Source organism: Accipiter gentilis, chromosome 17 (assembly GCF_929443795.1).
Source record: "Accipiter gentilis chromosome 17, bAccGen1.1, whole genome shotgun sequence".
NCBI classification, from domain to species: Eukaryota; Metazoa; Chordata; class Aves; order Accipitriformes; family Accipitridae; genus Astur; species Astur gentilis.
The window spans coordinates 9,929,770-9,944,193 of NC_064896.1; the positions used below are offsets into that span (position 1 = coordinate 9,929,770).

The window sequence follows — 14,424 nt, forward strand, 5'->3', positions numbered from 1 at the left end:
ATCAAAGGGAAAAGTCAGCCAGTCAAGAAAATCCTCCCTCAGCTACCAGGCTTTATTCCTTCCAGTCAGCTCAGCTTTGTTTTTCCACTTCTTTCAAGAACAGCTCTGGGTCTCCTCCAACCTGCTCCCTGCGGACCACACCAGGGTCTTCAGAGCAACTGTGAAGGTTTAGCTCAAGTGGGATACAAAACTACAGAAACTGGCTCCATTGCCCCCAAAGCCTCATTTAATAGTGCTTCAGTGTTAGGAAAAAGCTCTTTTCCCCCTAACGGAAAGGGTTTTACCCACCAAGCCTCAAACACCCAGATGTGCAGCCCTTGTAGAGGCACTGCAGGGCTCCTGCTGCTATCATCTGTTAATCCACAATCTGAAGTTCCCATGCCCTTGTCTCAGCTCCAAATTTAGAGGTCTCATGTCTTTCCCCACTGCAACATAACAGGACTGCTGTTCAGGCACACACACGAGGTCACGAGCTCCCAAGAAGTATTCAAGTAACTCTGACCTATGCTAGCAGCTGCTTGGCCTCAGTATGGAAGGCTGAAACAGGGACCAAACTGCTCCATTCCTACCTATGCCTTCTGCCTTCTCTTGGTTAAAATTCCCCTTGGTCCAGAGCTCAGACAGGCTTGGAGCTCTGCCCTAGCACCTTTGCTAGGAGCACCTCTGAGAGGTGTTTAAATCTGTCTTCCAGTCACTGTCGGATGACTTCCCTCCAGCTCTTGGCCAGCAAGGAACCAAAATGAAGGGTAGCTTCTCGGGCAAAGGAAGAGGCATAGGTTTACCAGATGAGACAGCACACAGCTAAGACAAGGACAGACTACATTCAACACTGTCTTGCTCTCTTTTTGTGTTACCCCAGCCTGCTCAATGTAGCCAGTTAAGGTGGGATTCATCTTTATCGTCAATGAGAAGAGACAGGCACAATCTGTTAGACCTGCTTCAGATATCTATCTGCATTGGGATGAAAGTGCTTGTTTCTTCCACTGCCTATATAAGGGGGCTGAGACTAAGCAGCTGGAAAGTTAATGTCAACATCTGGACAGGTGAACTGCACCCTGACGTTCCTCATCTTGCATTTAGCTCGTAAGCTTTTCAGAGAGGGACTATCTCACACTGCACCTAACATGAAAGCACTTCCAGTCCCCAAGCCCAAACGTAATGCTACACTTCAAGTGGTAGATGCGAGGCCCATGCCCTGAAGGATCTGCCATGGGGAAAACTTCACAGTATTTTCCCTGTAACAATAGTCCAAGTGGATCCAAGTCATTTTGGGGGCTGGCTGAAGAGAAAGCAGAGCTGCAGGTCTCAACCTGCTTCTGTGTCAGCAGGAGAAGAACAGGAAACGTCCCAGGCACCAAATGCTTTGTGCCATGAGAACGGCATTGCCTGGAGAGCCTGCAAGGCTCACTTCATACCCATCAAGATGTACTAGGACAGGCAGGGAGGGATACACGCATGTGGTAGGGCTGTGGCAAGGACATGGGAGAGGGAAGGATAGAGCACCCAGACTGCACATTTCTTCTAGCAGAGAGACTTGGGATTTACAGACCAACCTTGAGGATTCTTCTCTTTTTCATGACTTCTGATATACAATCCTTTGGGGCAGGCAACACTGGAGCTTGAGGCAGACAAATGCAAAATAATGAGTCTAGGGGCAGGAAGCCAAAGCAGACAACACACATTAAATGGAGCTGTCATGCTGCTAGGCTGGCCAGGGGAGAGATTGAGGAGTTATTCTGAGATTTGTGAAGCCATCAGCCCCTGTGCTACAGAAAATAAGAAAATTAAACTCAGACAGGATTGCAGGCAGAATAACTTCTCTGACAACAGGATGAATGAGGAGTAAGTTGTTACAAATCGAATAGGGGAAAAAAGAAAGCATGGAAGCAACCGCACAACATTTACCCACAGTGGGACTGAACTGAAGGGTTCAGAAGAAAGCAAGACGTTCAAATTAGCTCCCTGAAAGGGTGACTTACTGGTGGCAGAGCTTTTTCTTCCACCCCAGCAGACAATTGTCACTGCATTTGCAGGCTCCTGCCTCAGATTTTAAATGTTATCTCTTTGTGTCCTAGTCCCAACAGGTACTTGCTCCCATTGCCCACGCAGGGCAAGCCATGCTGAGACAGCGTGACTGATGGTTGTCCAACTCCATGCATCAGCTGCCAGTCACATCCCAGTTGCACAGCATGAGCTGTTTAATTATTTTGATCTGTTTTGTTGGTGGTGGGTTTGTTGGTTTTTTTTTTTCCTTTTTCTCCTTCCCCGAGATGTATTCTGAAGTTGCTCTAAGCTGTGAATTAAATAAACTCATTCTAGATGCAGACTTTGAAACAAAGGAGATGAAAACCTGAACTGACCTGAGAGATGCTGTACTGCCTGCCAGCCCATGGTCACTGCAGTCAACATAGTTCAACCAACTTCAGCAGAATTTGAACAAGACCTGGTAACACTGTTGCAATGCATTTGCAAGGCTTGCCAAAAACCATATACTTAGTAGCATGCTCTGAAAAAGCCCAGCCCTTTGCTAGGCACTCAGCTTCTCACCTCTTCACAAGGAGCACACTTCAGACAACACTCTTCTTGAGGACCCTAAACAGGGCTACAGAAGCAACTCCATACCTCGTTCTTTTCAAATTGTACGGCTTCCTCAAACTCAGGCAGGCTTTCCTGTGTCTTCTCAAGAGCATTCTGCAATTGCCTTGTTTTCTCTTTAAAATGGTAGAGATTGCAGGCCAGCTTCACGCAGCTCAATTTGCACCCATGGATTGGTGATTACAATATCCATCTAGCTGCCCTGGGCCTTTAGAAGTCCCCAGCCAGGGACTAGAAGGTACAGGGACCTATACCCTATGTGCTGCAATCCTCCACCTTTTCTTCTGCATCCACTTCATCTCTAAAGCTGGCCAGTACCAGAGGGTCTTCCCTACCACCTGCACGGGAGAATCACCACCAAAACCTCCCTTGCTGCCACATCAAGGCCAGTGCAAAGACTTGGCAACAACTGCCCTGTCCAGTAGATGTGACAGTTCCATGACAGTCAAAGGAGGAAAATTATGAACCTAAATTCCAGGAATTATACTTCTGCATGGGCATCTTCCATCAGTGGTTTCTTCTGAGCAGCCTCCCTTCGCTCACCTCCCATCCTGAAAGGGTTTATCATCCATTCCACAGTTGCTCTGAATTACCCCAGAGGTGACCGTATTTCAGCAACAAATTAAACTGTCACAATGCATTCCTTCCTACATTGTTTTTTAAAAATATGTGAGCCCTGGCTGCCAGAGAATTGTTTTGGAAAAATTAGATTAGGTGCCTGGGAAACTGCCTTGAGAAAAAGTAAAGGGTTTTTTTTACTTCTTGAAGAAATCTACCTCTACCTTCCCCTGCAGCCCCCCCCCCCCCCCCCCCGAAGTTTTTTTATCCTCAAAGACATGGCCAATTAACTGTATCTTGTGTTTTAGATCTTTCCACCAAAAGCACCTTGGTGCAGGTGACCAAAAGGGAATGGCTTGTTTTGCAATCATCTGCCACCAACACAAATCAAGATCCTAAAGCCCTCTGGTTTTTAAATCAATCTCCATCCAGGGGGCTGCAACATCTCTTTTCAGTTGCCCAAATTTTCTTACTGTTTTTCCAACCCACAGCAAGCCAAGACAGTCAGTTTTACCATAGGATATCTATCCATTTCTGCAGACACAAGCCCCACTTACAGCCTGGAAGACTTGCATAGAAAGGACTGCTATTCCAGCCCTCCACTCACATCACTTTTAAGACTGGATACCTAAAATATTAAAACAACAGACAAGACAACCTTGTTTGAAATTATAAAAGGAAACAAAATCCCACCTTCTCGGGGTTCACTGTAATGAGGAAGCATTTCACTCATCAGAAAATCAGATTAGCAACACATCAACAGTTGGGTGCTGAATCTTTTGATGCTCATCAGTTACCAAAGGAAGGGGGAAGTTGATCCTGCAGTCAAAGCGTGAGACTAGGACAACAATTTCTGTTCTCAACCCTTCTCCAGGTTCTTCCTTTTAACGTGGATTTCCATTCCTCAGTTCCCCAGCTGTAAAACAGAAGGTCGTAATAAAGCCTCTCCTTTCCCTGCCCAGTCAGTGTCTGCCCTGACTATGGGCACTGGTAGACACTTGGGGTAGGGACATATTACCCAGAAGCAGTAAGAGTGATCATATCTAACCAGCAAAATTCTGGGAAGGAGGAAGATGAAAGAGAAACTCATGCATTAACTCACTTCCCACAGCCAGAACTTGGCACTTAGAGTGCAGTTTTTGACTTTCTAGCAGGTATGAGGAACCAGCCAGGCCTGGACACTTCATAGGTTGGAATAGGGTGGCTGCTTGGGAGATATCCTGCAGAAGAAGAGGAACAACAAAGGTATAAACTGATGTAGAGGAAGTATTCTCTCTTACTCATACAGATTAATGGGCTCATCATGGAAGAAATGTGGAGCAGAGGACATCTGGTCTGGCCCCTGATAATCAGGTGCAGTAGTTGTGGGGATCAGATGACTAATTATTAAGCAAGTGTTATTTAGGGTCCGAAAGTCCTAGCTTTCCTCCTTGCAGGACAACTGCCCAAATTCTTGCCTGGGATGGCAGATAGGAAACAATCTCAAGAAAACCATGACAGTAGCTGCTGCAATCAGTCAAGAAAGGCCATTTTCCTCCTATTTGTATCCTCCTTGTGCCTGCCACAAAATAGGGAGAGAACTGCTCTCACCCCACTGAGGCATTGCCTTGTTAGACCCACACTGAAGGGCTGCTGACATGGTCTATAGCCCCATGGCAGGAGGACTGAGGTGGGCTTATGACAGGACTGATCCTAGGTGGAGTGTCCAAGATCCTGTGGTTTGTGGTGGGAGTGGTAGCAAACCAATCTCTTAGAGGCCAAAGTTAAGCTGCAGTGGTATGCCCACATAAAACGCTTTGCTGCAGCTCTAAATAACGACTGTCAGTGGTTTAAAAAACTTGTGTGCTCCAAAGCACCCTCCACCCTCAGCCACCTATCACAAGTCAGCATGCTCAGCAGGGAAACAGCAACATTTACAAGGCAGCCAGCTGGTGGACCATCCACTCCAACGCCAACTGATTGCCTCTATCACTGCATCTGCTTGACAGCCCCACGCAGATCATTGTCTGCACATCGGATCCAAGCTGCGCTCTACGCAGGCCTACCTCTCTGCAAAGTCTACAGCCCCATCTTCTTACTTTCCTTGAGTCTTGGTCAATGTTACCAGAGTTTGTGGAATGACTTTGGTCTCTGAATGACCAACTGAGATATGTAAAGGGACGGTATTTTCAGAAGACAATGCTTTTCACACTTGAAAACATCTCCCATTAGGTGCCTGACATCTTTAGCCACTGATCCTTTGACACTGGGTGTATTGCAGGGATGGGAACACAGAAATGATCTAGCACTGGACAACATGTCTGTGTCGACTTTGCCAGCCACTCTCAGAAATATGTCCTGATGCTGCCTCTGCGGTGGCTTTCTGGGATGAATACTGTGGCTTTCATCCCTTCTGCACAAGGAAGCGTGGCACGATTGTACCAACTGTACCAGATGGATCTTGCACAGGGATCAGCCAAGAGATTTCCACCCTCATCCATTCAGCTCCCTGCTCTGCCACAGACACAGCAGAGACCCTGCACATGCCCCTATGACTATGAGCCACACCAGCACGCAGCCTCCTTGCTTCTGTGGAAGAGCAGGAGCAGAAGCACTTTTCCAGATCTAGGTCTGACTCTCTCATGACTCTGTCTCCCACCTTGACCATGGTTGTGGTGGTCATTTCTTTCCAGCGTGTGTGTGTTTTGAGAATGAATACCTTGATGTTTGGAAATTCATGGGGGCCACAAGAACAGGCACAGAGTTGTCAGCTGTGACTGAGTACACCAGGATGGGGGAGGTATATACATACTCCTAGGAGCGGAGAGAGCAGATCTGACCCTCACAGACTCAAGTACAAGTGACAACCACCGCATCCCCCAGCAGAACAACGAGGCAGAAAGCGGAGCAGGGATTTGCATATAGTTCCTCAACCATCAGCAGCTACGCTGACTGCCAGATGGGAGGTCACACCACCAACCTGGAGGCACAGCAATGTCCTCCCACTGCCTAGCCCCCCAGCACTTACCCTCATGCTCCCTCCCACATTACCAGAGCAAGAAGCCAGCACACGCCTGTCACAGCAGGTCAGGGAGCAGACCACTTGCCCAGCCCAAGGCTGCCTGCATGGAAAGTGGGACGAGCCCTCCAGAAAAAGCTGGCTGGCCTCGTACAATATCATGCAAATCAGGAAAAGGCCAGGGCAAACACGAATGGGAGAAACCTTGCATGGCCAAGGTTGTATTATAAGGTTATATATATTCAGCCTACACACACAAGCTGGGGAGGCAAGGGGTATGCATGCACATACATGCACACAGGCAGGAGGTACCTCCTGCTTTCACCAGCGTTTGCTGGGTCTGCATGCTACAAAGGAGAAAGTCATGCTGTTCACAGCAGAAGCCTAACACGGCAGGACCCAAAACGAGCATCAACAGACACAGATCCAAGGGAAGACAATGGAAAAGCCAGTTACAGGATTAGCACACATACAGGCTGGGGTCTGTCCCTTATTTACCTCCAAGAAACAGTCATGTTTTATTTACTTATCGTACTCAACTACCATTTTATCTATTTTATCACACCAACCAAAGCCTGGTTTCTCAAGCCTAGCCTTCTCCTTCTGGAGGATGAATTCCAGTCCCTCGTGTAACACTACGCTCCCTGACATCTCATTCTTGCTCCAGCAAATCTAGCTGCAGGGAAGAAGCAGGGATGCTACGGTCACTACAGAAATACAAGAGCTAGTGCCACACCAGGAGAACCGCTCTGGCTGCTGCAGTGGCTAGCTGGGGTAGGAGAAGGGATGAAATGCATCTTTTGCAGACTCCAGTTTCATACATTCAAGCTTATTCTATACATATAGTTTGGAGCAGGCTGAGCAGAGCTGGATGCAAGCCACAGAACTGCTGAAGACAGCACGGAGCATCAGACCAGACTCAACACTGATACTGGAACAAGCCTACATGACAGCAGCCTGTTACCCCAACAAACCGCTGATGAACGGAGCTCACTTCTCAGCAAGCCTCTAAACAAGATCCCAACTTGCCTGGGGCACAAGCACTTGCTAGCCAGACTCTCCTTTGGAGATTTTCACCTGTCTGCTTTTCTCAGGGGAGACAATCCCGTGTGCTCCTGCTGCCAGCCAGCCATGCTCCAATTTAGCCTGGACTGGCAGGATAGCCGATGCTCCACCTCGCACAACAGCAGCCTCCACAATGCCTTTTTCTACTGAAAAAGTAGAAAAAAGCAGAGCCTTATCCAGTGAGAACAGGGCAGCCCAGAGCAGACCCCACTGCGCACACCTGCATCCCTCATTTTGCTCCTACTCCCTGGCTTTTTGAATCTTGCTCCTCTCCTTCTCCCAGTAAGAGGATAACATCCTCTTCATTTCACAGGCCACAGCTTCTCCCTCACGTCTGCTGTTCTCTCAAGTATGCTAAACAAGCAGTAGATGTACAGGCATCTTCCCAAAGACACTGCAGCAATGTCTCTTTTTTTTGTATTCGTCAAGTTAGTGCTCCCACACACGCGCATCTAAACTCGGCTCCACCAGCTCTTGAATTTAACTTACATATGAGCAGTCTGAACTGTAATGGGTTTAGCTATGCAAAAGGAAAAAATCCACTTATAGCTTGGCCCACAGCACTGTATTATGCAAGAATCTGGGCTGCCGCTGCCTCTGTGTTATCAGTGTGCCCCTCACCCAGGACAATCCTACCCTTTTAGTAGATAGGCTGGATATCTGCTGGGTTGGTATCACGCCTGAAGAAGAGCAGCCCAGTGAGAGAAGGCAACAAGCTCAGCCAAGACCAGAGAGGGGGTCAGGACTCCTGGGTCCATGGTCCTGCTCTTTAACCACAAAGTCACCTTTCAGCAGAGGTGAGCTGTTCCAAGAGCCCACGCTGCCATCAGATGGGCACCATGGGCAGGTCACGCATTAAGACAGCAAGCACAGAAAGGCTATTCCCTCTGTAGGCATTCAGGCCATTTTGCGTCACACACAGCAAGCTGTAAAACCATATTCCAGCAGTAAGAAGTTGATAATGAAGTTTTGCTTTTACTGAACCAGTCATTAAACAGTGCTGGTCTCACGTTATAGAGACCAAGAAATAGGTGGCAATCCACAGAATAAAACGGATCACCTTGAAGCATTTTCCTCTGGATATCTATAATTATAAGCCAAACATCATCAGCTTCCCTCTCTCCCTGCAGTAAATAATTAACTGCAAAAGAATATTCCTCTTGGCCCCATCCTCCCCAATCAATTTTGCTTCACAACGACATGCTGCCTAGATTGCTCGCTGTGTCAGTGCACCCGAGTGTTATCCAAAACATTTCACAAGACATAGAGGAGCAGTGTAACTGTTAACTTCAGTACAGCAGAGACCTTTCCTTATGGGTACGAGAGCGCATTATCACGTAACTCCCAGTACTTAAAGCAGACAGCTATGACATACACGGCTTAGCTCATTCACTGCAGCAACACCACTGCAACCATCAGAGGAGGCGAATCACGCACTCCGAGCACTCCCATCACGCTCCTCTGGACTGAGCTTTACTGCCAAGGCATAGCAAATTTCCTCCCCTAAAATACAAAATTTTCTATTCCTTTAATTGTTTTTGAGAATATCCCCCCCATAGATTTCATCCAGAGGAAAAAACCCCAAGTCTTCTCCACAACAAGACTTTCATTTTTAAGAGACTTCAATCTTTGAATGCTAGATCTAGGTTGAATACTGTGACTGCTCTGTCATGCACAATAACCTGTTTGCATCTTGCTACTTACCCTCATCAACCTGACACTCATATAGACTCTGAAAGTAACAGGTAAGCCAGAAAACCTTCAGAGCACTCATTCCTTCTGCCCTACTGAAAGACACCTCCTGGATGTAACCCCAGAGGGGAGAAAGGATGATGCCAAGAGGAAAGCAGGACTGCCCGGTGGGGAGGCTGGGCTTGGTCAGGCAGCAGATGGAAGCAGGTTGCGTACAGATACACAACCAATGAACAACACAAGGTCTGCCATTTGATCCTAGTTGTTTTCTCAGGATACAAAGTCAAATTCACTTTTAAAAAAGGCATAAAAAGAGCACAAGCAAAAACAAGAGCTGGGAAAAACCTCTAGAATTGCAGGAACACACTCCCTGCAACAGCCAGAAAAGCCAGGGAGAGGCAGAGAAGCATTACCACCAAGCAAACATCTTCATGCTCACACCCAGTTTGGGTTTAGTTTTATGTTTTTATGGGTTTAAATGCATACCAGGTTTAGTTGAGCTGGCTACGAAGTGTTCAATAAAAATCTCCAGCAGGAAGGTGGAGAAAAAGAGGGAAATTGGCTGATTTAGACTCAAAAAGCATGGGAAGAGAGGTTGAAGAAAGAGGCAGAAGAAAGAATGAAAGGAAAACCATGACACAACAGAGATAAAGAATAATACAGGGAAAGGAAAAGTGAAATGAAACAGATACTGAGGACGGTTCAGGAAAAGACAAACCATGAAAAAGTGGAATGAAAACTGGAAGGGAAAGATAAAGAGGAACGTGCCATGGCTGAGCAGTTGAACAGCAGCTGGCAAATAGATCATTTGTTTAATCTCATGCGTATTTGTAAAATAATTTATTTGATTAATACTCTTCTGTGGTCTTCAACCAGCTATAGAGCTGATCAAATATAATTCCATAAATATATTATTAGATTAATACAGGTAAAATTCAAATACGTTCAACATTTTTATCTGCCGCTTAATAAGCTCTGGTTGTAAGTTTACACTTCAAAAATGTTAAAATAGAAAGCTGATAATAAATTACAATAGATAGAGTGCTCGGAGCACAATCATTTTGCTTTTCCTAGACCAACAAAAAGTATAACAGCATAACACAACCTGAAAGACAGGAGACGAGAGACATTTCTACCTCTTCCCTTCATCACCCTCCCACAAGGAATCCCTCTCTACAGGCGATACTTTTTGTCTTAGGTTTTATTTTGTTGACTATTTCCCCCATATTCAATTTTTTTACCCCAAGAAAACCTGGGGAGCTCCAAGGGCACCTTAGCAAGAAGGTAAATTTGGGGTGCACCAGCAGCAGAAGGGCGGCAGTGGGTGTCATCTCCAGCCTGGAAGCAAATGTTCACATTTGGGAGCTGAGCTTTGCTCTTCTCAAAGGGAAGGGAAGTTAGGTGAAAGATGGCCATGTGGACAAGGATGCCTCAAGACCTCTACTCTCGCAGGGAAAAGCTTCCCAAGTACCAGCAGCCTTTTCCAAACCTCCCTAGGAGAGCTAGGGAAATAAAAAAAAAAAAAGGGTCAATTTTTCAGCCTGTTTTTTCCCTCTCTGGCCCAACACAATAACAAAGGAGTCCCCCTGAGAGTCCTCAGACAACAGGGTGAAAGCCACTCCGTGCATGTGGCAGCAGGTCTGCCGGGGAGCCCCCTGAAGCAGTGCTGGACTCGATGAGGAAACTGCGGCCATCGCTCTCTAGGCCCACATCAGAGAAACCTGAGGTTACTCCCACCGCTGCTCTACCTTCACCACTGACAGCAGCCAAGAACCAAACTCACCACAAGAGAGAACCACACCAAGGGTAACTCCTTGGGGCCATAAAAATGTCCCTCAGGTCATAAGTCCTGTTTAAATGTAACAGCGATATCCCAAACTGAAATAATTATTGCTAATTACAGGATCATTTTTATGTAAACATGGAGGGTATTACCATACATACTTCATCCCTTTTTAATTAAAGAAATAAGAGGCTCACCAAGACAAAAAAAAAGACATGCTGACAGCTCCCACCCCAAAGCAGACTTTTATGCAGTGATAACATCCATCAGCCTCCAGACCCACCGAGGAGACTGATCAGGGAAATCAATCAGCATCGGCCTCCCTGGTGCCGAAATGAAGCAGTTGGCACGTTATTAATCACATTGGGAAAACGTTTGACGAGGAGAAGGGAAGGACCAGATACACAGAGGGGGGACACACATGGATTCAAAGTCACGACTGTGTTACAAACACTTGGGAAAAATCACGCAAATCACCAGCTGCAAAATCAAAATACTTTGGAGCTCTGCAAGGATAAACACATTAGCAATTCTGACCAGGAGAAACCAACATCCGCCATACAACCCTGCAGCAACTCTTTAGCTGAACCCGCACAAAACCTCATGTGCTTTTATCCATTCGAAACCAGTTCCTGCTCCAACCTGCACAACCTACCCGTGCCAACCAGACTGGGGTATGTCACGACAGAACCTCACCAGGAGTTTGTACCCCTTCTGCATCTCCAAGACCTAGCCAGCAGCAACTCCGCACAGCGCAGGCTAAAGAGACATGACTTAGGTCACCGAAACAGTCAATGGCTTGACTTGGGTCAAGCCATTCCTCTTGCACCATCCTCCTGCTTCCAGCTGTCCTAAGCATTTCTCCAGCTGCTCCAGAGTTTGCCAGTCCTCTCCGATTTCTCATCGGCTCTTTTGTCTCCAGGCACGCTCCACTGCTCGAGGCAATTAAAACGCATCCCCAGCCAGGACCCATATGGGCCGAGCAAGCCACCAGATGCACCTGCTCCCACTCGAGGCGCAGGGGTTGCAGCCCCGGACCCCGTGACGCCCTTGCGGAGCGGGCAGGGCGCAAGCAGCCTCCGCACGCCGCAGAGCCCCGGCGGCGAGCGTCCCTGGGAGGAAGGGAGGTGCCGCCAGCTCCGCAGAGCCGCGCGCAGGCAGGAACAGGGGGACCGCGCTCACTTGCTCGCTGATGCACGTACCTGCGCCTCTGCCACCTGCGTGCCCCCTCCACGCCTCGCCCCTGGCCTACCGACGCCTGGCACTGCCGGGGAGCTGGTCTCCTCTGGGGGGGTGCTGCTCTGATGAGGGGCGGCCGGAGCCCAGTGGGCACCTGCTTTGGCAAAGGGTAGGGGGTCCGGTGCTCCCCCTTGGGAGCATCACGGCGGTGGCGTGGGGGATGCAAGGGGATGAGGGAAGGTGGGTGCAGGGGGCTGCAAAGTGGGGGTGCAAGGAAGAGGAGGGAAAGGCGGTGGAGAGGGTTGCAGCTTGGGGACTTGGGGAGGAGTGGGAGGGCGGGGGGGTGAAGGAAAGGGGGCTGCAGCCTTGGGGGGGGGAAGGGGCAGGAGGAGCGCAAAGGGGGTGCAGGAGGAGGAGAGGACAGGGGACGGAGGGCAAAGGGGGTGCAGAGGGGACGGAGGGCAAAGGGGGTGCAGGGGCTGTGGCTCTCAGTGGTACCCCACCACCCCTCCCCTCCTCGGCGGCCTGCCCGGGGCTGGGGTCGGCAGGCAGCGCCCAGGCAGCAGAGTCATGGCGCGGCTAGGCGAGCAGGTGGGTCTGCGCCACCGCCCCCAAACACCCCCGGGCCCCGCCGCCGCCGCCGCCCACCGGGCCGGGGGTGCCGTCCTCCCCACCGCCCCCCCAGCGCAGTAGGGGTGCAAACTTCCCAGGGGGGTGCAGCCGCCCCGCTAACAGGTGGCGGCGGCGCTGCCGGCCCGTCACCTCCAAGCCGGTGGGTGCTGCCCCGAGCCCCCGCCCCCACCCCCGACGGCGCGTCCCACTCCCCGCAGCCCCAGCCCCGTCCCCGGCGGTCACTCACCGGCTCGTCCACCCCGCCGGGCGGGATGCGCGTCCTGGAGAGCGGGGCGCGGAAGTTTAAAGCGGGATAATAATATTATCTGTTTTGTTTTGTTGGGGTTTTTTTCTTCCAGCGGAGGAAAATCAAACAACACGAGGCGCCCCCCAGGCGGGCGAGCACCCCCCTCCTCCTCCTCCGCCTCCTCCTCCTCCTTCTCCCCGCCGCCGCCGCCGCTCCGCTCCGCTCCTCCCCGCCCGGCCCGGCCCCGCCGGGGGCTTCAGCCGCGCCTCGGCCCGGCGGCGAGGTGAAGTTTCCACCGCGGTGGTGGAGGCGCCCCCGGTGTGCCGCGCCCGCCCCGCATTGGCACCGGGCGCCAGGGCGCTCTGCCGCCGCCGCCCGGACAATGTGCGTGCGGGGGGAGCGGAGCGGAGCGGAGCGGGAGCGCGCCCCGCCGGCGGCCGCGGCACACGCCCAGGCCCCGCGCCCCGCCCACCCGCCGCTCAACGGCCGCCCGCCGCCCCTGATAGGCGGCCCCCGCCGCTACCGCCCTCCGGGTGGGCCGCCGCGTCTGTCAATCAGGCGACACCGCCCGCCCGCCGCGGCCTGGCCGCGGGGCGGTCCCTGGAGCGGCGGCGGCGGGCGGCTGCGAGGGGGGAGGGCGGCGGGCGGCCGCCTCGCCCCGGCGTGCGACCTCCCCCCCCCTCCCCCGCCCTCTGCCGCCGCCTCCGCGCCCCTTCCCCCGGGAGCCGCGGTGGTCTCGTCGTTCCCCCTCGGGGCCGTCTCCCTGCTTCCCGCCCCGCGACGGCCCCTCCTCAGGAGATCCCCGCACCCGCGGTGAGGGGAAGGCCTGGCGGCCGCGGCGCTGCAGGCGCCAACCGCCGCCCACCCGCTCCCCTCAGCCCGCCCTTCCCCGCGGCTGCAGGGGTGCTCTACCCGCGGGGCGGACCGAGAGGCGCCGCGGCTTTCCCGCTAGCCCGCGGGCGGGGTGGGAGACCACCTCGACCCCCCCGGTCGTCCCGGGGCCTGCGAGCCGCCGCTCGGCGGGAACAGGGCTGCTGCCGTCGGAAGGGCACGGCCCTGCAGGTAGCGCGGCAGGGAGAGCCCTCGCCCTGCCGTCGCCCTACAGGCAAGGCCTCTGGGCTGAGCCGCCTCTCCCGGCTCCCCGCGGAGGCCCGGCGAACAGCGCACTTTGGGGGACGAAGACCAGAGGCTGCTCGCTGAAACGTAGCGGTTGTTAGCAGTCAGGGCCCCTGGCTGATAACCCGTCAGCTAAACCCCGCTCACAGGGTGCTTTTATCTAGCCCCTGGAACTGCCTAGAAGAGTAGACGACTCCAGATTATTCAGGAGCGATTTAGGCCACAAAAGACAGGACACCTGAACTGACTCCGTGTAAGAAAGCTGCAGTCCAGTTAGGCTTAGCAGCAGAGATACACACTGCATGAACAGAATCGCTCCAATTACAGGCAAAGGTCCAAGTGTGGCGAGAGGCTCTGTCTGATCCTATTTGGGTCCCACAAGGAGCACCGCTAAATCGGAGCTAGTAAACCTTGATGGGCTCAAGCTTCGTTCCATGAATTCAGGTCTGTCAACGCAGCACTTCTCATATGCCTGTGTTACCAGACGTTTTCTACTATTGGGTACCGTGATTCCCCTATTACTTTGGAAAGTGGATAGTGGATTGCATAATCACCTTGTTACGCAGGAGCATGCAGAAG

At 51.5% G+C, this 14,424-nt stretch overlaps 1 protein-coding gene across 1 annotated transcript in view; it reads right to left on the bottom strand.

Moving 5' to 3' along the window:
- HRAS (HRas proto-oncogene, GTPase) overlaps nucleotides 1-13,187 on the bottom strand; it is a 45,136-nt gene extending 31,949 nt beyond the window's left edge. The window contains exon 1 of the mRNA XM_049820624.1: nucleotides 12,730-13,187. The gene's annotated coding sequence lies outside the window, so the exon portion shown is untranslated. The remainder of the gene's footprint in view (nucleotides 1-12,729) is intronic.
- Nucleotides 13,188-14,424: the final 1,237 nt, after the last annotated feature.